At 41.0% G+C, this 24,492-nt stretch overlaps 1 long non-coding RNA gene across 2 annotated transcripts; it reads left to right on the forward strand.

Annotated features, from left to right (window-relative positions):
- The first annotated feature begins 681 nt into the window (after nucleotides 1-681).
- LOC136019848 (uncharacterized) lies at nucleotides 682-22,525 on the forward strand. Of its 2 annotated transcripts, XR_010615092.1 has the most exons (4): nucleotides 682-869; nucleotides 1,896-2,053; nucleotides 20,398-20,536; nucleotides 21,639-22,525. It is a non-coding gene; the product is annotated as an uncharacterized LOC136019848 (long non-coding RNA). The 2 variants fall into 2 exon arrangements; XR_010615091.1 differs by having other exon boundaries at nucleotides 20,398-22,525.
- Nucleotides 22,526-24,492: the final 1,967 nt, after the last annotated feature.

The raw sequence follows: 24,492 nt of genomic DNA on the forward strand, positions 1-24,492 counted from the left end.
CCGAATGGACTCAGCAGCATTACAGTGATTGGTCCATGCACTAAGAAATGATCTCTTTCTCTGTCCGTGTGTGTATGTATATGTATGTAAGAGCGATGGTATATTGAAAACGTGGGATCTGAGCATGATGTAAATGGTATGGAATAAGGGGTGGATACTGTCCTGGGTTTAGCAGTAGCAGCCAATTTTTCTCCTTCTTAGTAGCTGATGCAGTGCTGTGTTTTGACTTTCGGCCTGGGAACAGAGCTGGTAACACCAATGTTTTCAGCTGTTGCTAAGTAATGGTTACTCTGACCAAGGACTTTGTGAGTCTCATGCTCTGCCACAGAGGAGGGGAGGCTGGGAGGAAGCAGAGACAGGACACCTGACCCAAGCGAACCAAAGAGGTATTCCATACCACAGCACATCATGCCCTGGGAGGTAACTGGGAGTTACCCGGAAGGGCACTCGCTCTTCTCAGTCTGGCTCGTTTCGGCGAGTGGTATTGTATTCTCTTCCATTTCTCTTATCATTATTATCACTGGTGGTAGCAGTAGTGATTTGTGTTATACCTTAGTTACTGGGCTGTTCTTATCTCAACCTGTAGGAGTTACATTATTTCGATTCTCCTTCCCATCCACTCTGGGGAGTGGGGGGGTGGGGTGGGAGGAGGAAAGAAGGAGATAGGGGGGAGTAGAAACTGTGTGACTGACTGGGTTTAAACCTCGGCACCATGAAATCCTATTATTCACAGAAATAACCATCTGTCTTCCTCTTTTCCTTCTCCTTGGATGAGAAACCTGACGTATTGTAGGGAGGAGTGGGATGAAGTGTACGGTTATTGCAACTAACCAGATGGGAAGATCCCCTTCCAGGCTTCATCTTTGAAGGTATACAGTGTTCTTGTTTATTTTTCTGTTGGCTTTTTTGGTTTGTTTGGTTTGTTTCTGAGCTGCTTAGAGAAGTGACAATGTGCAAGCCATTTTAAGAATGGGGGTGGTAGTATATATGTCATAGATGCTAGAAAGGAGGCAAATAAATACAAAGGTGCTCCTTTTAGAATGTAATAAGAGTTGTGATGGCTCCAGTGTGGAGGAATGGGTAATATTGAATGTTAAATGTCAAACCATCTGATAAAGATTAATTATGATTGTATCTGTTAATGAAAGTTAGGGTATCTTTGTTCACTTCCTGCTTTTTGTCAAGTTTGTAATTCTGAGCTTTACTCACTAAAGAGTACTCTGTGGGAAGCTCTACTCCTTGTTAGTTTGTGTTTGTGTATTAAGTAGGATTTAAGTAGTCTGGACTTCCAGTAAAAGTCAGCTGCTGAACCATTTTATTTTAACTGCTAATATGTCAAGTGTGGCTTCTAATTTGATTGAAAACATGCACATAGTAAGACCCAAATTCAGCTGCTTGCCACTTGGTGCCACTCTAGCTTTGTGAACTGCAGTCTCACCAAAATAACAGATCTTTCTTCCTGTAGGTTTGCCAAATGCTGTTTGAAATATAACACTCTGGGCAACCATCTTTCAGCTGTGTTGGTTTGAGTCAGAATAGATGGTGGCTGATGAACAGTTTTCTGATACTGCTCAGAAAGGAAAGGAAATGGTGCTACCTATGATAGCGATTGTAAACTGAATATGTGGATGTGAAGGTTTTAGTTTACTAATGCTGCTTTTAGTTCAAACTTAAAACTGGACTAAACCATTTCAGTGACTGCTCTGAGACTGTTCTATTCCTGAAGAGGAATAGAGACAGTCATTGAATGTACAGATAGTTGCACAAAAATCACAGAAAATTGTAGCATGTGTGTTTTGTACTCCATTTATTGAAGTACTTTCATAACACATCTGTCTCCTTAGACTCTAGTATCTTGATCTGAAAAATGTGTAATATGGGCCATTCCTCTGCAGGCAACCCCATCATGTTTCCCAAGATGTGCAGTTATACTGAAGAAGACACATAGCCTTTGGCAGAGAGGAGTTTGAAGCTGTGCTAATTCTGAGACCGTACACTCTCCCCATGAAGTTTTGTAAATGATACTGGCATAAAATTTATGTTTTCTTGCAAGGTAAATGTTCTTTGCTTGTTGAAGGCAGGATTGTGCAATCTGAAAGGAATAAGAGCCAAACTGTGGGACATGAGACAGAAGATTGGCTGGACAAGGAGTGTCTGAGTTGGAATGAGAGTAGTATAGTTGGAATCAGGAGATGGAGAAAGGCTGTGGAACTCTATTGGGCAGAGTGAAGAACTCAGTAAAGAAAATGGTACTGGGATGTGGGCAGCTAGTAGCAATAAATTCTGCAAATAACTGTAAAATAAATGCAGGAGCTTAGGAAATTTCAAAAATTGCCGTAATTCATGTATTTTTCTAAGCGTTTGAGTGTCCTTCCTAACTGTTAACTGCTTGACTTAACAACTGCAAAGTTTCTTTCAGTACAAGGTCTGTGTGATAGACTGATACAGGTAACAGTTAAGTTTTCAGCTCCTTATATGCCACCTTCAGTGAAGAGTTTAGCAAATATCTATACAAGCATTACTTTCCTGCTCATGGATTTCAAAACAGAGAAAACAGAATCTGGCTGATTTAGAAAAAAAGGTTAGGAATTAAAATAAAATTCCAAAAGCTGGAAACTTGCTTAACACCTTTATTCCTGAAAAGGTGACTAAGGATCTTTAACGGGGAGAGAAATAAAGTTATCAAATTTGAAGAAAGGACATCTAAAGGTGTTGTTTTGCAGTTACTGTTTTCTGATACTTCTCTTGTAGGATTAATGTTTTTCTCTCACACACCCTCCTTTCCACCAAGAGATCACTCATGGTTATTTGGGGTTTGGACCTATCGTTTTACCACTTTTTTTATTACTTTTCTTGTACTTAATGTTGTGTGTAATATTGACCTGAAATGATATTTCAGTTGCAGATCTCTGCAGAAGGGGATAAGAATGTAGTAAGGTGTCTTCTGCACATTATATTTACTTTGTTGGGTAAAGATCTCTAAACTGTTGTACTAGTTGGTTTATACAAGTTGGCAATTGTTACTGTTACACTGGGATAGTCCACACAAGAAGGCATAAGACTTTTAAGGATCCTCAGAAATTGTAAATTAAATGGGTGTGTTGGAAGTTGAGTTGCATGGTGAGCCAAACAAGAATGAAGTACTGCATTTGGCTAACACTCAGGGGGAGTTACAACTTCATGCCAGATGGATAGGTGTCTGCTCTTATGACCAGTGCTCTCATTTGGAGTCTCAGAATCCTTTGACCAGCTCCTTTCAACCTAGACTGTGATCTTGATCTAAGACCTTACCATGGCTAATCTTATTGGTCTCAGTTGTAGACTGATTATTACACTGACTTATGTTGCTGCTGTGCATGTCTCATATGATTCCTTCCAACTTTTTGTTTTACATTAATCCACACTTTCAAAGAAATAAAAAGATCCTATGACCAAAAATTCAGCAAAATCTCAGTTTTAAACCTAACACTGGTATAATTTTGCCAGATTTTGGAATAGCTGACACCATTCTGTGCTTCCCCTGTATTCAACCTAGAGGGAATTTGAATATGCCAGCAGCAGAAATGGTGTTCTCTTTTTCCAGTAGCCCTCATTATCCTCCACTGTGTACCCAAGTTATTTTCAAAGAAACAATATGTTTTCAACATGCCTGAACTTTAATATATTAAAAAACAATTAATGCTGTTTAAAAGGTGCTTTCCCTCCCCACGTCCCTTGGTTAAAAGAAATGGAAACAAATGGTGTTTTTTAAAAAGAAAGCTTCATGTAGTCCTTTACATTTTCAAGGTTTGTTTTTTTTTTTCTCACAGCATCCTTAACAAAAGGTGACAAAGACTTAATGGTGGATGTTGTCCTCATACTAAGGAGGCAGAAATCTTTGTGTTATAAAATTACTAATCTGGTTTCAGTGTTTAATGTTGTATATTTACCATGTTTTACTTTTTAGGCCTCTTTTACATGAGAATTAATATAACAGTCCTTTGGCATGACAGATGTTGTAATGCAAAAAATGCCATATGTATACTGCTCTGCTCTGTAAATCTTTTTTTTTTTTTCTTGCAGTGTTCAGAAATAACCTACAACAGAGATACTAGCAGAATGTATATATTGTAAACTGCATGCAAGCTAACTTTAAAGAGATTAGCTGGATACCAGAAGTAATTTTTTAATGCAGGTGTCCAGAAGTCTTTATAAGCTGACTGATCCTTCATTACCATCTTGCTACAGCTAGACTACTTTTCTGCATGCTTGAAACTAATCTGATTTCTGTATGCTAAATTGAAGCTGGATATGTAGACATACCAGAATATCTGTTCCTTCATTTCTTTTTGTCTGTGACTCTTAGTAAAAGCAAGGTGCATGCATGAAAGTGGATGCTTCTAGGTACACATACATGCAAGACGACCAGAAAGCTCATGCCTTGGATTATCTTGTATTTAACAGTGTAATTCTATTGCATTCAACCTACCTATTTGTATGCATAGTACTTTAAGAAATCTTTGCTGTAGTTTTAAAAATAAGACTTTGATACTGTTTTGCAAGCCACTGTTGAATTTTCAGTGCTGACAATTACAAACTTTCAGGGGGAAAAATGAAAACTTTTATGTATATGTATATGTAAAGCAGCATGTGCTTTTGATGATAAAAGCCAAATGGAGTTCCAAAGGGACTCATGAAGTCTGTCTGACTTTCTAAGGCTATGGTGATGAGACACATAAAACAGTAGATCTTAACAACTGAAAAATTAACATGTTCTCACAGGGTGTAAACAAGAAGACAGAAATACACCGTTTTCAAAAACTTCTGGTACTAAATGGTTATAGTAACTTGTCAGCAAAGGTCAATTTGAGGAAATGTGCTAAGACTCAGACGAAAAATGAGTGATGATCTGTGAAAAAGTAGTTTAACATCTAAAGACTCAATTGTTTGGTTTATTAGGAAGTTTTGTAATCACAAAAAGCACCAGATGTTTATTAAGTCATGGGAGCTTGGTTCTGCAAGCAGAGTGACATCAACAAGCAAATTTAATGCATGGCATTTGATGGTGCAGTCTTAGAATCACAGTATCATAGAATAGTTTAAGGTTGGAAAGGACCTTCAGATCATCTAGTTCCAACCCCCCTGCCATGGGCAGGGACAACTTGCACTAAACCATGTCACCCAAGGCTCTGTCCAACCTGTCCTTGAACACTGCCAGGGATGGAGCATTCACAACTTCCCTGGGCAACCCATTCCACTGACTCACCACCAGTAAAAAACTTCTTCCTTGTATCTATAAACTTCCCCTGTTTAGGTTTGAACAGGTTACCCTTTGCCATACCACTACAGTCCCTTATGAAGAGTCTGGAGGCTGCTATGAGGTCTCCACGCAGCCTTCTCTTCTCCAGGTTGAACAGCCCCAACTTTCTCACCCTGTCAAATTCATACAGGAGGTGCTTCAGTCCCCTGATCATCCTTGTAGCCCTCCTCTGGACTTGTTCCAGCAGTTCCATGTCCTTTATATGTTGAGGACACCAGAACTGCACACAATACTCCAAGTGAGGTCTCACGGGAGCAGAGTAGGGGGCAGGATCACCTCCTTCAACCTGCTGGTCCCACTCCTCTTGATGCAGCCCAGGATATGGTTGACTTTCTGGGCTGTGAGCGCACACTGAAGGTGGCTCATGTTCATTTTCTCATCAACCAACACCCCCAAGTCCTTCTCCTCTGGGCTGCTCTGAATCTCTTCTCTGCCCAACCTGTAGCTGTGCCTGGGATTGCTGCGACCCACATGTAGGACGTTGTACATGACATGGTTAAACTTCACAAGGTTGGCATCAGCCCACCTCACAAGCGTGTCAAGGTCCCTCTGAATGGCTTTCCTTCCCTCCAGCGTATCAACCAAACCACACAGCTTGGTGTCATTGGCAAACTTGCTGAGGGTGCACTCAATCCCACTGTCCATGTCACCAGCAAAGATACTGAACAAGACCGGTCCCAACACCGATCCCTGAAGGACACCACTTGTTACTGGTCTCCAACTGGACATTGAGCCATTGACCACAACTCTTTGTGTGCGGCCATCCAGCCCATTCTTTATCTACCGAGTGGTCCATCCATCAAATTGATGTCTCTCCTATTTAGAGACAAGGATGTCGTGTGGGACAGTGTTGAACACTTTGCACAAATCCAGGTAGGCGACGTCAACTGCTCTACCCTTGTCCATCAGTTCCATAGCCTCATCATAGAAGGCCACCAAATTTATCAGGTGTGATTTTCCCTTAGTGAAGCCATGCTGGCTGTCACCAACCGCCTCGATGTTTTTCATGTGCCTTAGCATGCTGTCCAGGATAATGTGCTCCAAGATTTTGCCAGGCAGAGAGGTGAGACTAACTGGTCTGTAATTCCACTTTTTGAAAATGGATGTTATATTTCCCTTTTTCCAATCATCAGGAACTACAGCTGATAATTTTTAGGTGGCCTGAAAGAACCACTGGTACAATGCAGTTTTTCATAGGAGAAACTTGAGCTGAGATAGCTGCCCCATGAGACTAGCTCTGCTCTAGCAGCTCTGCTAATAGTGTCCAGATGTTGTGTTGTGAACTGTTGCAGTACAGTGTTCACTTTGACTAAAATGAATGACTTTGAAGGAATTTTCAAGGCCAGACAGGATGTTATTCTGGGCATCCTGATCTCATTGCAGAGCGGTTGGACTAGATGAGCTTTGAAGGTCCTTTCCAACCCAAAGTAGTCTATAATTCTATGAAAAATCATAGATTGAATAAAGGGAACACATACAGCTCAAGACATGCTGTTCCATGCATGTCATCTTTGTACATTCTTGCATTCCTTGCTATCATCTTTCTCTTACTCACATTGGCCTGCATTGGCTTCAGCACTTTTTGATCAAATAGCCAAGTATTTGGTTTCATTGTAATAGACTCAATAATGTCTGTTCAACATCAAAAATTTATTCATAATCCATTGACTTATTGATTAATGGGAAAGGTGTGATTTTAAATGTTTAAACATGACACATTGACTTAGAGTATTGCACCACAAAGGATCGGAGCGTCCCAATGAGTAGGAAGTCAAGTAAGGGATCTAGGAGACCGGCGTGGTTAAACAAGGAGCTGCTGGGCAAACTCAAGTGGAAAAGGAGAATCTATGGATTATGTAAGGAGGGGCTGGCCGCTTGGGAGGAATATAGGACAGTGGTTAGAGGATGTAGGGAGGCAATTAGGACAGCTAAGGCCTCCTTGGAACTCAATCTTGCTAGTCGGGTTAAAGGCAATAGAAAGGGCTTCTTCAAATACATAGCAAATAAAACTAAAACAAGAGGCAATATAGGCCCACTGGTGAACGAAGTGGGTGCCCTGGAGACAGAGGATATAAAGAAGGCAGAGGTGCTGAATGCCTTCTTTGCCTCTGTCTTTACTCCTGCAGACTCTCCCCGAGGGCCCCGGATTTCTATAGCCCCAGAAGGAGTCAGGACAAAGGAGGAGTTTGCTTTGGTAGATGAGGATTGGGTTAGGGATCAGCTATGCAAACTGGACATCTGTAAATCGATAGGTCCGGATGGAATGCACCCACGGGTGCTTAGGGAGCTGGCGGAGGTCATTGCTAGGCCACTTTCCATCATCTTTGGTAAGTCGTGGGAAACGGGCGAGGTGGCACTGAGGATTGGCGGATGGCAAAGGTCACACCAATCTATAAGAAAGGCAAGAAGGAGGACCCGGGTAATTATAGACCGGTCAGCCTTACCTCCATCCCTGGAAAGATGATGGAACAACTTATTCTTGACTCCATCACTAGGCATATCAAGGATGAGGGGGTCATTAAGAACAGCCAACATGGTTTTATGAGGGGGAAGTCATGTATGACCAACCTTATAGCCTTCTATGAGGAAGTGACTAGGTGGAGGGATGATGGTAGAGCGGTAGATGTAGTTTTTCTTGATTTCAGTAAGGCATTTGATACTGTCTCCCACAGCATCCTCATAGATAAGCTAAAGAAGTGTGGGCTTGACGATCAAGTAGTGAGGTGGATCGAGAACTGGTTGAAAGGAAGAAGGCAGAGAGTTGTGGTCAATGGCGCAGAATCTAGCTGGAGGTCTGTGACTAGTGGAGTTCCTCAGGGGTCGGTGCTGGGACCGGTGCTGTTTAATATTTTCATCAATGACCTGGATGAGGGAACTGAGTGCACCCTCAGCAAGTTTGCTGATGACACAAAACTGGGAGGAGTGGCTGACACACCAGAAGGCTGTGCTGCCATTCAGCGAGACCTGGACAGGCTGGAGAGTTGGGCGGGGAGAAACTTGATGAAATTTAACAGGGGCAAGTGTAGAGTCTTGCATCTGGGGAAGAACAACCCCATGTACCAGTACAGGTTGGGGGTTGACCTGCTGGAAAGTAGTGAACGGGAAAGGGACCTGGGGGTCCTGGTGGATAGGAGGATGACCATGAGCCAGCAATGTGCTCTTGTGGCCAAGAAGGCAAATGGCATCTTAGGGTGCATTAGAAAGGGAGTGGTTAGTAGGTCAAGAGAGGTTCTCCTCCCCCTCTACTCAGCCTTGGTGAGGCCGCATCTGGAATATTGCGTCCAGTTCTGGGCCCCTCTGTTCAAGAAGGACAGGGAATTGCTTGAAGGAGTCCAGCGCAGAGCCACAAAGATGATTAGGGGAGTGGAACATCTCCCTTATGAGGAGAGGCTGAGGGAGCTGGGTCTCTTTAGCTTGGAGAAGAGGAGACTGAGGGGTGACCTCATCAATGTTTACAAATATGTAAAGGGTAGGTGTCAGGATGATGGAGCTAGGCTTTTTTCAGTGATATCCAGTGATAGGACAAGGGGCAATGGGTGTAAACTGGAGCATAGGAAGTTCCACGTTAACATCAGGAAGAACTTCTTTATTGTAAGAGTGACAGAGCACTGGAACAGGTTGCCCAGAGGGGTTGTGGAGTCTCCTACACTGGAGATATTCAAGGCCCGCCTGGACAAGTTCCTGTGTGATGTACTGTAGGTTACCCTGCTCTTGCAGGGGGGTTGGACTAGATGATCTTTTGAGGTCCCTTCCAACCCTTGGGATTCTGTGATTCTGTGAAAGAGTATCATTATGGCACGATAAATAGAATAATTCCTCAGGATTTAACTGTGTGTATTCTGGGGGAAGAAAATTGATTTGATAAATGGAAGCTAATCTGCAGACATTGAGGATCATAGGGCTAACCATATCAAGGTTACCAATTCCATAGTCAGTTTTCAAGGTTCTTTGAGAATCTTGTGCTGTGATATTGAACATCCTGAGCAGGCTGCATATGAAAACAGTTGAACAGAAATCTCATTCAGTTCCAACTGCCCATTACCTCAAATTGACTAAACTTTGTTTACAGACTTGAACAACATTTCCTTAACTTTTAAGGTTGCAATTAGCTTATAGGAAGTAATTGATTATCAGCAAGTTCATAAAGATGATATAAACAAAACTTTAATAAAATGGCTCAATAGTTTTTACCTGTTAAACAATAGGTAAACAATAGGACTAAACAGTCCTGTCTGTAGGGAGTAGGAGGAATGTGTATCAATAAGAAGCAAGCTCCAGTGAAGTTCGATGCTACAGTTCACTTTGAGGGCAAAATGAATTCTGTGGGTTTTGTCCCCCTTTTATGCATTTGACTTAAAAGATGCACAATGTGCAGGCAAGCTGTTTATTGATTTGCTCTGCTCTCTTTACTGCAAACAAAGATTTGTCTTCCCCAACCATCCTTAGTTTGTAGCTGTTGAGTAACACAAATTAGTGTGTTTTATCTCTTAAAGGTGGCCTTTGGATTGAGATCTGTTATACTTAGCAATAATTTTTGTTCGTTGTTTATTTCCTCTTCAAGACACTTTGTTAAATAACATGGGAATACTTTGGCAAAGGCTTATATCATGCTACATAAGTAGAATTTTTGTAACAAATTAGTGGAAACAGCCCTGAGTAGGTTTGCTCCTCTGCCATGATTACTTCAATTGCCTAGGCTGAGTTCAGCTGGAATATTTTGAAACTGCTAGTGGGAAAACATAATTCAGCAGTGGAAAACTGACGCAAGTTCGTGTTCCATGTCAGGCTTTATTAATTCCCTCTTTTTGTAGAGAAAGTTATAATGCCAGGCATTTTGCAGAATTTTTAGGTGGGGCATTGCTGGTCTCTCTGGGAACTCCTCTCCTTGTAAAAAATAAGTATCCATATGCTGGAGTGGTAAAGCCAAGTGAGGTGAACATGTCACCAGAGGGCCAAAGTAACTAGTTCTACATTTTGCAGCAGAAAAACTTTGTTATGTTATTTACACAATCTCTCATAACTTCAAGAAATATTAGGAATCCCTGTTGTAAAGTGTCTATCCTGTAAATCTTGTAGAGATAGGAACATATGGGCTGGATCCTAGGATATGGAGTGAGTGCCCTATCTTTGGAACAAGCAAATTAGAAAAAAATGTGGTTGTCTTTCATTTTAGTAGTTGGTTGAAGAAGTGTTGGTTTCCTTTGTGTTTCTTTCAAAAGATCAAAATATTCTGTTTTGGAGGTATGTTTGAAGGTCAAATGAATATTTTGTGTTGGACAGATTAGGTTTTCTGAGGAGGAGAGATTGCCTCTGAAATTATTTTAACTTTACATTGGCTTTTTTTCAGTGACATTTTTGTTTGCTTGTTTTAGCTATTAAAAAAGCATGATCCTTAATCTTACTGTTCTTAAAGAAGTTGTTATATAGCTGGTATGTAAAAAGACCCACTGCTCTTTTCTGGCTTCTATGCAAGTCTCTATGTTCTGCTGGGTGGAATGATAACTGCCTCAGATCCTTGGCACTTAAGCCTTTTGCTTGTTGAGGCAATTTAGTGTAATTAATTGCAATAGCTGTATTTATCTTATGTGGTTTAGTGTTTACCTTCTGAGATCATGATGTCCTTAACGTAATACTTCAAGATTATTTCAATTAAGTTCAACTGAATATAATTGCTTTAGCTCCTTTAAGATGACCTAAGCTGGAAACTTATATACAAACCACAGGTTCTTTGGCAAAAAAAGACTCAGATTAATGGTTATGTACCCGATCAACAGTCAGTGTGCTAAGGCTGAGTCATTTGCACTGACATCTATACGACTGCTTTGAACAATAAACTAATATGGAAAGAACAAGTGGAGAGATGAAATACTGTGTAGGTCCCCGTGTAGGCTATTTGGTAGCAGGGACTTGAAAGAATTAATTATCATAACGACTGTGTGTAATCCAGTAGCAGCAACTGTTTTTTCCTTCTCGAACAGATTTAGTTTTATATGGTAAAAGAGAAGAAGGTAGTTGAATTCATACTGTACCTTAGACGTGCAACAAAGCTCTTTATAATAGGTGAGCTCTCATTGTAAGGTTCAAAATTGCACACAATCATAGCAAGATATACTAATGTTGGTAGTCAACAAAAAGTAGAGGCAAAAGAACTGGAATTGCTGGAATTGGAGAGAGTCCAGAACCTAGTTTAAATTCATGCCTTGATATTTATATTGCAGTGGACTCTGCAAGAAGGAATTGATTTGCACTACATCTCAGCTCTTTTCTTGGTTAAAAGCATGAAGGGAAGAAATTTTTATGAGTTACAGACACAGTTCTAGGATGAAACCCAGGTTTCTCCTAGCTGCAACTTATTTATTTTGGGCCCTAGAAATAGCATTTTCAAGGTGTGAAATGGCCACATATAGGCACATGTGAAATGCGTCTTTCTAGGATAACATATAGCAAAATTGTATTCTCAAAAAGAATAAAAGAAGAAAATACATATTGCTGTCAAGACAACATATTATATTGCTTGTTAGTTCAGTTGTATACTCTAAAGAAGTTAAAGTCCTCTGTAGACTTCGTAGGTCCTCTCTGCTGCACTAGACCATCACAATGTCTGGCAAATACTAACTTGAAAGTTACAGCTGTTTGCCTTCAAGGAATGGGCACGTACAGAGGTTAACTTAAGGATTTGTTGGTGTGGGGTGTTTTTGTTTTGTTTTCTTGAGTAGCAGCAGCAGTGGGAGGCAGCAGGTGCTTATTCAGAGAACACCTGAATGTGATAAAAAGAGTTAATCTGGTCTTGATATCTGTATTAACAGGAGAGTCTTACACTGTGTGCAATGGATTTTTTCAGACTGTGTTCCACTTTATGAGCATCAGCTGACTCCACCCCACATGAAATACGGGTTCAGTTGTCAATTGACACATCTGTAGTTCTGTCACCTCTTAGTTCCTTTTTCTTGATTTCACTTTTGGCCTTGTGTTTTACATAACATAGTGTCTTAGACATGTACTATGTACGCAAAATACTTGCATTTATGCAAGCATACAGTGAGAGGAAAAGCTTTCCCTGTTCTAACCACATATGCTCAGAATAGTCAAAACATAGAACCACATATGCTCAGAATAGTCAAAGCATGGAATAGATGGAGAACTGGGAGAGGTGGTGGGTACAGCAGAGGATAGTGTTGCCATCCAGAGGGACCTCAACAGAATGGAGAAATTGACTGAGAGGAACCTCACAAAATTCAACAATGGGAAGTACAAAGCTCTATACCTGGGGCAGAATAATCCTGTACACCTGTACATGCTGGGGGCCAGTAGACAGGCTGGAAGGTAGCTTTGCAGAAAAGGCACTGGGCATGCAGGTGGATGACAATTTAAACACAAGCCATCAACATGCTGTTGTGGCAAAGAAGGCTGATGGTGTCCTGGGCTGCCCCAGAAGGAAGTCAGCAGGCCAAAGGGGATGATCTTTCCCCTCTGTGCAGCACTGGTGAGACCCCACCTAGAGTACTGTGTCTGGTTCTGGGCTCCCCACTACAAGAGCGTTAAAGAACTACAGGAGTCCATCTGGCAAAGGGCCACCAAGATGATTAAGGGATTGAGACTGAGAGAACTGAGACTGTTCTGCCTGGAGAAGAGAAGGCATAGGCTAGGATGAGTATCATCAGTGTGTGTAAACACTTGAAGGGAGGGTGAAAAGATGATGGAGCCAGGCTCTACCCAGTGGTGCCCAGTGACAGGGCAAGAGACAGCGGGCACAAACTGAAACACAAGAAGTTCCACTAGAACACATAAACACGTTTTTATTGTGAGGGTGACAGAGCGCTGGCACAAGTCGCCCAGAGAAGTTGTACAGTCACCATGGAGATATTCAAAAGCTGTGTAGACATAGTCATCGTCATCCTGCTCTAGGTGACACTGAGAGGCGTGAGGAGGTGGGCAGAACTATCTCCAGAGTCAACAAGATGACCCCCTTTTCTAACCTCAACAATTCTGTAATTCTGTGAGAGAACTGGAAAGGAATTCATGTTTCAAAGTCATTGAAGGGGCTTGCTCAGGTCCTCCTGCAGCAGGGTAGTGAATATTGAAAGCACAGTCATTTGACTTAACCCTACTACTCTCTGTGTGTTGTGCTGCCTCTCAGGTTTTTCTTTGCTCTCTTTTCTTGTTTTTTTAATAATAAAGCAGAAAGTTTTACAATTATGATCTAGCTTCCAAAAAAGGAACAATAAGGCTGAAACAAATGGTGGGAGGGAAAGCTGGAAATGTATATTTAAAAAATCCTGAAAGGAAGGTGCATGGTTATATTCTCAGTTTCTTGAAAACAGTAACTTATTTTTATTGGTAGAAATCACTGCTTCTCTTGATTTTAATGCCTGCTGAATAGGAAGAATATTTTCTCCTGCCAAATGATTGCTACTTTGTATTTTCTTTAAGGATTTATGTATTTTGTAAACATTTTTTAGCTGCTTAAGAGAATTGTCTTCTGTAGTGAGGGCTTTACACCAATGAGGAAATTGGTGCAGAAGATTTCTAGCTCTAAATGTAGTTCTTCAATGTTTTCAGGGAAGCTGGACCTAATGTGATTAGTCCTAGGGCAATTAAAGAGTTGGCTGTGTAGGGAAGGAAGCAATATCTAGGGAAAAGCAAATATAGCAATTCAGGAGGAGGTCGGGAAAGGATGAGCCTGGTAATTAAAGACCAGTCTGTTTGGCTTAAATATAGCAAGGAATAATTGGAAAGACATCTCATAAGCGCCTGCCGGTTAGCAAGATCAGTTACCAAGTAAACAGATTTCTCAAGGGCAAATCATGACATTTAATTTCCTTGTAAGGAGAGAAGTAGTAGATATACCTCACAGAAGCCTTCCAGTATCTGAAGTGAGCCTACAAGAATGCTAGAGAGGGACTCTCCATCGGCAACTGTAGTGATAGGACAAGGGGAAATTATTTTAAACTTAAAAAGTGGAAATTTAGTTTAGATATAAGGAAGAAGTTCTTCCTCATGATGGTGGTGAGGCACTGGCACAAGTTGTCCAAAGAAGTGGTAAATGCTCCATCCCTGGCAGTGTTCAAGGCCAGGTTGGAGACAGCCTTGGGCGACATGGTCTAGAGGTGTCCCTGCCCAAGGCAGGGGATTAGAACTAGATGATCTTCAGGTCTTTACCAGCACAAACCATTCTGTGAATCCATATACCTTGACTTGACTAAAGTTTCTTGCACTGAATTCATTTAACGTTCTCTTTAAGTCAAATGAGGAAGTGGTCTAGAGGAGTCTATTGCCTAATGGATATCGAATTAGGGGGAAAAAATTCAACAAATATGTGTAATTGGCCAAATGCCATAACATAGTAATACATTAAGAAGTGCTTATCAATATCCTCTGTCTCATGTTACTCAGTACTTCTATTAATGGCATGGACAGTAGGATGCAGAGTACTTTCTTAATCTGCCAGCCCTGGCAGTGAGAAGGAACACAAGAGCAGGGGGATACAGGTATAGAATTCAAAGTGATCTTGGGAAATGGAGTTCAGCAGGGATATAACGAGGGTAGTGCATTTCAGCAGGATCACTCAGCTGCATGAAAACAGCACAGAAAAGTTTGACTAAATGGTGTTTCTGTGTAAACGGATTTAGGATTTATAGAGAATCACTGCTAATAGCAAGTCATTAACTTAATGTCGGCAGTAGTTGGCACTATATTAACATGCCTGTAACACTTGTGAAATAATCTCTCTACCTTACTCAGCATTGGTGAGTCCTGTATTAGAAAACTTCCAGTGATATTTTTTCAGACAGCTGTGGAGCAAATGAAGATAGCACTTAGAAGAAAGACAGCAGGTCCAGAAAACATTGCTGAGAAATAAGAAATTAATAAAGAGAGCTAGAGTTGCTTAGAGTAAAAATAGAAAAAAGATGGGTGTAATAAATCTTAAAACATACAGAATGCTGTTTCAAGAATAAAGGAAGTAATCCGTTATCTGTTTATGGTGGATGGTGCATATATGGAGTTAAATTATAGTGTGAAGGCCATAGAAACTCCAAAGGCTGTAGACTTTCCATTGTAAGAAATCTTTAAAACTTTCCTTTAAGATTAGATTGATGATACTAGTCTAGCTTGTATACCCATAGAATGTATTTGTGGCAGGAAAAGGTACTCAGTAATTCTGTGATGAGTTCACCTCTGTCATTATGCCCTCATTCTTTCATCTTGCATTTTTTATTGTGCCTTTTGGTGATTGACAGAGAAACTGTATGGTGCCTGTTATCAAACACTACTATTCCTAAAAGAATGAGGAAGACTAGCACAGTTGAAGTTGAACGTGTAGCAAGCCTGCACGCTTTGAAAAAGAAGATTCAGTTTATCAAATATGATTTTGGGAACTCAAATTTTATAGCATTTATGCCTATATCTATTCACAAACTAAAGGTAAGAAAGTCAGATTAGCTTTCCAGTGAAGGAAATAAAAACAGAGTTGACAAGAAAAATGAACTTACATGCAAATCTTATATTCATTTAAATATGTTAACAGGGAAGAGGTCATAATTGCAGTAGTTGTTGCTATTCTAAACCTTTTCCAGCTGTTCTCCTGTAGTAACTGTGCTATGAAGACAGGCTGAAAGAGTTGGGCTTATTGAGTCTGGAGAAGTCCCCAGGTGAGACCTTAAAGGAGGTTCCAGTGGCTAAAGAGGCAACAAGAAAGCTGGAGAGGAACTTTTTACAATGGTCTGTACAGACAAGACAAGGGGGAATGGCTTTAAACAGAGGGAAGATTTAGATGACATCTTAGGATGTCACCCCTGTGAGGGTGGTGAGGCACTGGCACAGGGTACCCAGAGAAGCTGTGGCTTCCCCATCCCTGGCAGTGTTCAAGGCCAGGTTGGACACAGGGGCTTGGAGCAACCTGCTCTAGTGGAAAGTGTCTCTGCCCATGAGAGGGGGTTGGAACTGGGTGAACTTTAATGTCCCTTCCAGCGCAAACCTTTCTATGATTCTATTTATAACCATTAAGTTTCTGAAAGTTACCACCTTAGTTTTGAGACTATGGTTGATCTATGCTGAAACAAAAATTTTCTTTGTAGAGTTGACTGAAGTTTTCAGTTGCATTTAAAGTGCATTCAGTTGCACCCTCCTATACTTCCTGACTCAAAAGATGACTGGTTTTGAATCATCCAGGTTGAATCTTAAAATTTGCAGTAAATGTTATCTGTTCCCTCCTGCTCTCTCTTCTCCCTCAAAAAGAGTTCCAAAATCTAAATTGTCTGCTAAATGTTGTAAGCCAGTAGAAGTTAATTTTACAGAACAGCTTATGAGAACTGTAATGCATTAAGAGACAGCAGAATCACAGAACAGGATGCCAGGTTGGAAGGATCCTCAAGGATCGTCTATCTGGTCCAACTTTCCTAGGCAAAGCATGACCTAGACTAGATGGCCCAGCACACTCTCCTAATGAATTTTAATAGTGTCCAACACTGGGAAGTCCATCACTTCCCTTGGGAGATTATCCCAATGGGTGATTGATCTAATTGTGAAAAGCTTTCTTATTGTATCCAATTGGAATCTCCCCTGGAGTAACCTGTACCCAATAACCCTCCTCTTTTCCATGTAAAAAGGGAGTCTCTGTCTTCTTTGTAGCCGCCTTTTAAATACTAGGACATGGTGATCAGGTCTCCCTTAGAAAACAGCTTCTTCCTGCTTCTGGTTACAAAAATAATTTAGTTCTTTTTAGAAACTGAACAGTGATCACTTGATTCAATTAAAAAGCACGGACTTGTGTTCCTAATTCTAAAAAGAGTTTATACTTACTGTTGTTAGCAAAACTGGGAATTTACTTCAGCTTCTGCATACAGATATTTTTCTTCATGTTGGTTGTAATAAACAGGAAATAGTGATACAAATGTGCTTTTTGTAAGAAAACAGCATGGTGTGACTTACGCAGTTAGCAGAGTATGTCTCTAGTAAGACTGCAAAGCAGGTTTAAATTAGTGTTTCCTGCCTTCCAGTTTACAGTCTGCTTCTGTCTTCACACTCTTCTCTTACAGAGGGAAAGATCTGTCAGCTGAAAAGGATAGGGAAATTATGTGGTTAGAGACAACCTTTACTTTCTTATTCAACCCTCTATCACCTTCAGTTCTGCTTGTCTCAGCCAGTTATATTCCTTGGGTTTCACTGTGTTGCGCAAACATTTGTGCCAAGACGAATGACTGGGGAAGACAGACACGGAAACAAGATTGACCCCAGAGGGCAGAATTGCCTCTTCCAGTGGCACTGCTGCCTCAGACTCTCTAGAAACTCTGCTTTCAATGAAATGCCCAAACCATCAACTTCTGTTAGTCTTGGCTCAGGCTGTGGCCTGGGTTCAGCAGTAGCAGTCATTTTTCTCCTTCTTAGTAGCCGCTGCAACACTGTGTTTTGACTTTTGGCCTGGGAACAGAGCTGCTAACACAAATGTTTTAGTCTGACCAAGGACTTTCTGAGCCTCATGCTCTGCCAGGGAGGAGGGAAAGCCGGGAAGAAGTGGAGACACGACACCTGTCCCAAACTAGCCAAAGAGGTATTCCATACCACAGCACGTCATGCCCAGGATGTAACAGAATGTTACCCGGAAGGGCTAGAGGACCGTAGGGTTGGAGGAGGTATCGGTCGGTGCTTGGTCGGGTGGGGTTGGGTATTGGTCGGCTGGTGGTGAGGTGTTGTATTCTCTTCCCTTGTTATTTCCTTTATTATTATTATTATTATTATTATTGGTGGTAGCAGCAGTGGTTTGTGTTATACCTTAGTTACTAAACTGTTCTTATCTCAGCCCGTGGGAGTTGCATTCTTTTCGATTCTTCTCTTCGTCCCTCTGGGAGCAGCAGGAAGGCAAGATGGTGGGGGAGTGAGTGGACGGGCTGTGTGGCTGGGTTTAAACCACGACAGGCTGTCAGGTTCTTTGCATGCCTTCATTAGTCCCCACATGGCTCTTAACAGTACCTGTAAGTTGTATGTCAGAATCCAGTTCCACTGTGCATGCTCCTAGTGACCAGGACATGCAATAGGTAGCACGTTTGCTGTCAACTGGCTTCTCACACATAGTGCTTTTCAGTGTAGGGATTGGAGAAACAGTCCCTAGGATACAGCTGGCAGCTTAAGTCATAAAAAAGTCACATCACTTTTGATTTAACATTGCAGTAGTCAGGCTCGTTATGCATCATGAATAAAACTTTTTCTCTATGTCTTCTACAAATTGCTTTAGAACACAGTCTTGGGATTCTGAACCTTATATTGATATTGTTATAATAACTTAGGAATTATGTATGGGATCAAAAGATGTTTCTTTAAAAGACTGTGGTGTGCCATATGCATGTAGTACAGGTTAACAGTAGCTCTAGTGCTATCCTATCGTTATAGAATGCTTGTTGTAAGTTTCTTTTGTAGTATGGAATATTACTGTTGCTTTTTGTCTCTTAGAGATGCTTAACTAGTTTACTATAGATGACGCATACTAACTTAAAAGCTCAGATTTAATCTCAAAACCAATATTAACTTCTTTAAATTGGGCACTTGGTATGCAGTAACCATGCTGTAAAGGTATGGTGAAAAAGAGTTCACCCAAATATGAACTGTACTTGGAAAATATATCTACTGAGAAGGGTGTTTTATGCACATTTTGTTCATCTTGTTTGATGCAATTTTCCTCTTTTGTCTCTTTTCTTAGTATTTTTGCTATTTGGAAGATACAAAGTTAGACTTTCAGTAACTGTTTAGATACAATCAATCTTAGAGTAAAAAGGAGAGGATCTGAATAAAGTGGCTTAATGTTGCCTTTTACCTTTCATGGACTTTTACCATAAACAGATTGGACAGCTGGCGATACTGATGTCAGGATGATACACTAGCATCAGAAAAGAAATGTATGTTTGAGTATATTGTGAAATAGTGACCCTTTCAGTTGTGTACTGCCTGTGCGATAATAGCTTCTACTACTCAGAGATTAGTTAGAAAAATGTCTGCATCTTTTTGCCTGTTTAGGTCAAACTAATTAGGATGAAATTCTCATTTCTTGTTATTTAAATCCTTAGTTTAACTATCTCATCTTTTGACAAGTATAATTAGTTCTCTTGTATAATTTATTAACTTCCCTATTAATTTGTGTGCAGATTAGTGAGGCACCAGGCATGCTGGCAAAAAAGATTTCCAATTAGAAGGTGATAGATGGGTTCATTGTATTTGATAAACAGCCTTTGTCATATTTTCAAATTAAATTGGAAAGATCTGTTTTTATTTAAATCCTGTCATAGCATGAATCTGATCAGAATTGAACTAGATTCTGTCCTGTGCGCAACCATGATAACTTTGTAAAAAGGAGATTAAAAGATATTATTAACATATAAAAAGAGACTTTTTAGATTTCTTAAGAAGGATATAATAAAAGGTTGGAACACTAGCAAAAAGAGAAATTTTGATCCTTGTCTTGTACAGCTTCCTGACAAGAGAACTGATGTCTCATTAAGTACTTGAAAAATGCCTCAGAAAGTTAGTGTTCTCTAGGACATGAATGTGTACCAAGGTGTGACATGACATCTGCTGATACTACCTCTACCTCTTTGGTTGTGTTGGGTGAAGGTGGGCAGGAAGGTGTATATTGAAACAGAGCTGCAGTGGTGGCAGCAGTGTTACTGCCATTAAAGCACTGCCATTTTCAGTGATCACCAGATGGCATGGCTCTTGAAATTACCACGAAGAACAACTTAGTGAATACTTAAAAGATATCCATAGTGTGGGATATACCTAATGTATGTCTAGAGGTATGGGTCTGGCTATGGTCAAATATATGTAAAGGGAAATGAAGATTAAATAAAAGTGAGCTTGTGACATGGTTAAAAATCCTGTGCCCTGGCTGTATTTTCTGTGGGGTACTCTTTTCTCTGTACATCTTTACACACAAAATAATAAAAAGGGGATCGTGATAAAACAGGGTTCACATGATCACATATTGTTACTAAATAATCTCTTTAACAATTTGTGTTTAGAATTGTCACTATTATGGATCACCACAGAAACACGGTTCTTCTCCATCAATGCTTGTGCTGAACTTTCTTTTTTTTTCTCCTTTTTTTTCACAGACTTTTAATTTCTGAAGTGAGAGCATCTGCTTTGACAGTATGAAATGAGCACCCTGTCAAAACCATCATCATCTAAGATTTTTAATTTCCAATGCTGACACTTTTCTGTAAAGTTGCTTTGGTTTGTTGGTCGCTTTGGGTGGGTTTTTGTTTTGTGTTTTTTTGGTTTGGTTTAGGGCTTTTTTGTTTGTTTGTTTGTTATTTTAGAGGGGGAGGCACTGCTGTTGGGTCTGACTTCCACCCTTTTTTTCCCCGATTTATTAGAACCTGCTGTGATTTCCAAGTTTTTCATTTTGGTTTTGGTTTTGGTTGTTGGGTTTTTTTTTGTGGATTTTTTTGTTTGTGTTTTTTTTTTTTGTTTGTTTGGTTGGGTGGTTTTGGTTTTTTTTGGTTTTTTTTTTTTTTTTTTTTTTTGGTGTGTTGTGGTTTGTTTGTGGTTTGGTTGTTTTCTTGGGAGGTTTTTTTTGGGTGGTTTTTTTTGTTCCCTGCTACTGATTTAGTGCACAGGAGTGAATCTGACTTCTGAAATTATTTGCCATTCTGCTATTCCACTTGACTATAACTTTGTCATTTTCTTTCAAGGCTTTTATTTACATTAGAGCTATTTATACAGTAGGAAACTTTTTTTGCTTTCATTCGTATCCATCAGATCAGTTTTCATTGAGCTTACAGGAATAGTTTTCCCCTTTACCCTAAGGATGAAGAGTTACTATTTCTGCCAGTATTTCTGGTATAGATTCTTCCCCTAGGAATTTGTCTAAGGGAATGAGCTTATAGTGTGACTGCCAACATTAAATATCCAGCTCAGAAGGAGTGCTCAAAAGTGAAGGACCCTTGGCTGCTGCTTCTCCCTCTCTCCCCCCCCACCTTTTTTCAAAGAAAGAGGTAATAAAAGCTCTGCCTGTTTGACTGCCTGCAGAAAGCTAAAATATCTGTTTGATCTGAGGTGTAAAACTGTCTGAGTAGTCAGCTAAGCGTGGAAGTGACTTGAGATCGTGTAGGTTGCAATGTCCTAGTAAGATCACGAGCATTTTTCTCCTGGAGGACACTTGATAGAAGCATCAAATGCTGTCTGTAGAACCTGTCCAATTTACAGAGCTCAAAAATTTAGTAATTAAACCTTAATAGTCCATGTGACATGTACTAGACATTAAACACAGCTTTTACAAAACTTATCAAATGGAACTTAGTGTTGCACTAAGACAAAAATAGTTTTTGCTAACATACATAATCCATTACAGACCCTGTGAGAAACTGGTCTGAAATCGGACTCATCTGTCCATTGTCTCAAAGATTGGTCTGAGAAGCTGAGATGGAATTCCACCTATCTTTTGTCTCAGAGATGGGTGGGAGGAGTTAAGACTCCAATATCTACTGCCTGGGAGAAGGGTGTGAGGAGCAGAACTGGGATTCCACCCTCCTTTGCCTGAGGGATGAGTGGGATAGAGCTGAGATAAGACTCTTCTCTCTATTACTTCGAGGACTGGTGTGAGGAATTGCTACCCATTATCCCAAGAATTGCTGCAGACACATGCAGTTGAAAAGCTGGCTGCAAGACCAGGAAAACTGGTCCACAAAGAACATGTAATACATGGCATGAAAAACAGAGGTACTTCCCACATCTCATTATAAAAGGGGGAAAAGGTAATCACCAAGAGGCACATTGCAAAGGGAGCCATTTCCATGAGGATGACTCCAGAAGGACACCTCTGTGAGGACACTCTCCACCAATGACTACTATGGACCCTGAGGGACACCCTCCATGAGACATCGCCATGAGGGCAACTCCACGAGACACAATCCATGGGGTACCTTTAAGAGGACGACTCCAGCAGGATGCCTTCATGAGGGCACTTACCTCTGACAACTATTATGAAGTCCTGGGGGACACTCTGCTCCCATACTGACTACAAACCCTGAAGGACTCCCACCAACAACAGCAGATCCCCGGGACACCACTGGGTCCACTGTGGTGACTCTGTCTCTGTCTCTTTCTCTCTCTCTCTGCACCCTGAATCCTTGCTTCGTTTTACATCCTTTTTCCAATCTGACCTATTGCTATCCCCTTTATTACAATAATTTCATTTTTTCATTATAATTATCCTTTTGTAATAAACTTATAAATCGATTACTGTACTTGTCCTCTTTTGCGTCTTAATTTCACTCTAGGGATCACGAACTATGAAAGAGGTTCCGGCACTGGGGTTTTCTCCAGTCCGACCCTGACATTAAATTGGTGAAACAGACAGGATCCCTTGCAGTGAAAAGTATCGTAATGTTACATAAAATGTGAGGTATTACCTGTGTACCTCCCAGGGACTTAAGGGATACATTTGTCAAAACAGACTTGCTGCCTCCCTGAGACGACTGCCCCATTCAGAAATGAATAGCAGTGAAGCTGCTCCTCAGGGCAGAGTTGTGTTCTGTGGTCTTTAGAGAAACATCAGGCTCACCACTTTTTGCCAGGGTTAGAATGGACCGAAAGAAATTGGCATCATTTGCAAAGTGTAACCGACCGAGTAACAGCCATGCAAAAGGGTGCAAAACACCCTCAAGGAAAGAGTAACTCAGTTTTCTGCACCGCGCTGGGCGCCAGCTTGGCTGCTGCAGGAGAGCCTGGAGAACAGCAAACGGATGAATCTCGGTTCATAAAAACTTTACCAGCCTTGGTCTAAGCCCTGCAGAACCAGGTAGTTAACTTAAAAAAGCAGTTAGACAAAGAGTAGAATCAGGCTAATTACTTGCAATTAGCCCTGAAAGAGCAAATCCTGGAAGAGAAAAGCACCTCTCCACACCAGAGCAAACAGTTGAATGCCCCCACATGGACCCGGAAGAGATAAGACTAAGGTCAGAAAAATCAAATGTTCCTGTCCCTTCTCTCTGACCCTTGAGAAAAATTGAATATGCCTACAATATACTTACAAAGACGGAGAGGACAAATTCCTCAAAATTACCAACAAAAAGGTTCAATTACTGGTACGGAATTAGATAAAAAAGAATTCTGTTGTACTCCAAAATGAATCAGAAACAGAATATATATTGTGAGCTCACAGCCCAGAAAGCCAACTGCATCCTGGGCTGCATCAAAAGGAGTGTGACCAGCAGGTCAAAGGAGGTGATCCTGCCCCTCTACTCTGCTCTCATGAGACCTCACCTGGAGTATTGTGTGCAGTTCTGGTGTCCTCAACATAAAAAGGACATGGAACTGCTGGAACAAGTCCAGAGGAGGGCCACGAGGATGATCAGGGGACCGGAGCACCTCCCGTATGAAGATAGGTTGAGGAAGTTGGGGCTGTTCAGCCTGGAGGTTGTGAGTGCTCCATCACTGGTGGTGTTCAAGGCCAGGTTCGATGAAGCCTTGTGTGGGATGGTTTAGTGAGAGGTGTCCCTGTCCATGGCAGGGGGGTTGGAACTAGATGATCTTGAGGTCCTTTCCAACCCTAACTATTCTATGATTCTATGAATAAAGAATACCTACTTGTCAACTTGAAACTCTGTTGGTGAGTTTGTTCCTGGAGTTTTCTCTGAATCACTATAAGGATGCTGGGGAGGGACTCTTCATTAGGGACTGTAGTGATCAGACAAGGGGTAATGGGTTAAAACTTAAGCTGAGGAAGTTTATATTGTATATAAGGAAGAAGTTTTTTACTGTGAAGGTGGTGAAGCAGTGGAATGAGTTGCCCACGGAAGCTGTGAATGCTCCATCCCTGGCAGTGTTCAAGGCCAGGTTGAACAGAGCTTTGGGTGGCATGGTTTAGTGTGAGGTGTCCCTGGCCATGGCAGGGATGTTGGAACTAGATGATCTGAAGGTCCTTTCCAGCCGTAACTACCCTATGATTCTATGATTCTGTATTTGGACAATATCACTGCCTGGGGAGATCAAATTTTACTAAGTGAGAAAGAAGATGACAGATACTGGGGGCCTGGAGTATTTTTAGCCATCTGTAACCACTGTGCACCCTGGTCCCTAACTCAAAGAGCAACTTATTGGGCTGGAGAACTTGACCCTTTGGAAAAGGTGATACGTGGATTGACTCCACAACTCGTTAAAGTTGTAAAGTAGGTATGCTTTTATTCAGCGCTGAGGTGCGTGGG

This window comes from Lathamus discolor, chromosome 10 (assembly GCF_037157495.1).
Source record: "Lathamus discolor isolate bLatDis1 chromosome 10, bLatDis1.hap1, whole genome shotgun sequence".
NCBI lineage: Eukaryota > Metazoa > Chordata > Aves > Psittaciformes > Psittacidae > Lathamus > Lathamus discolor.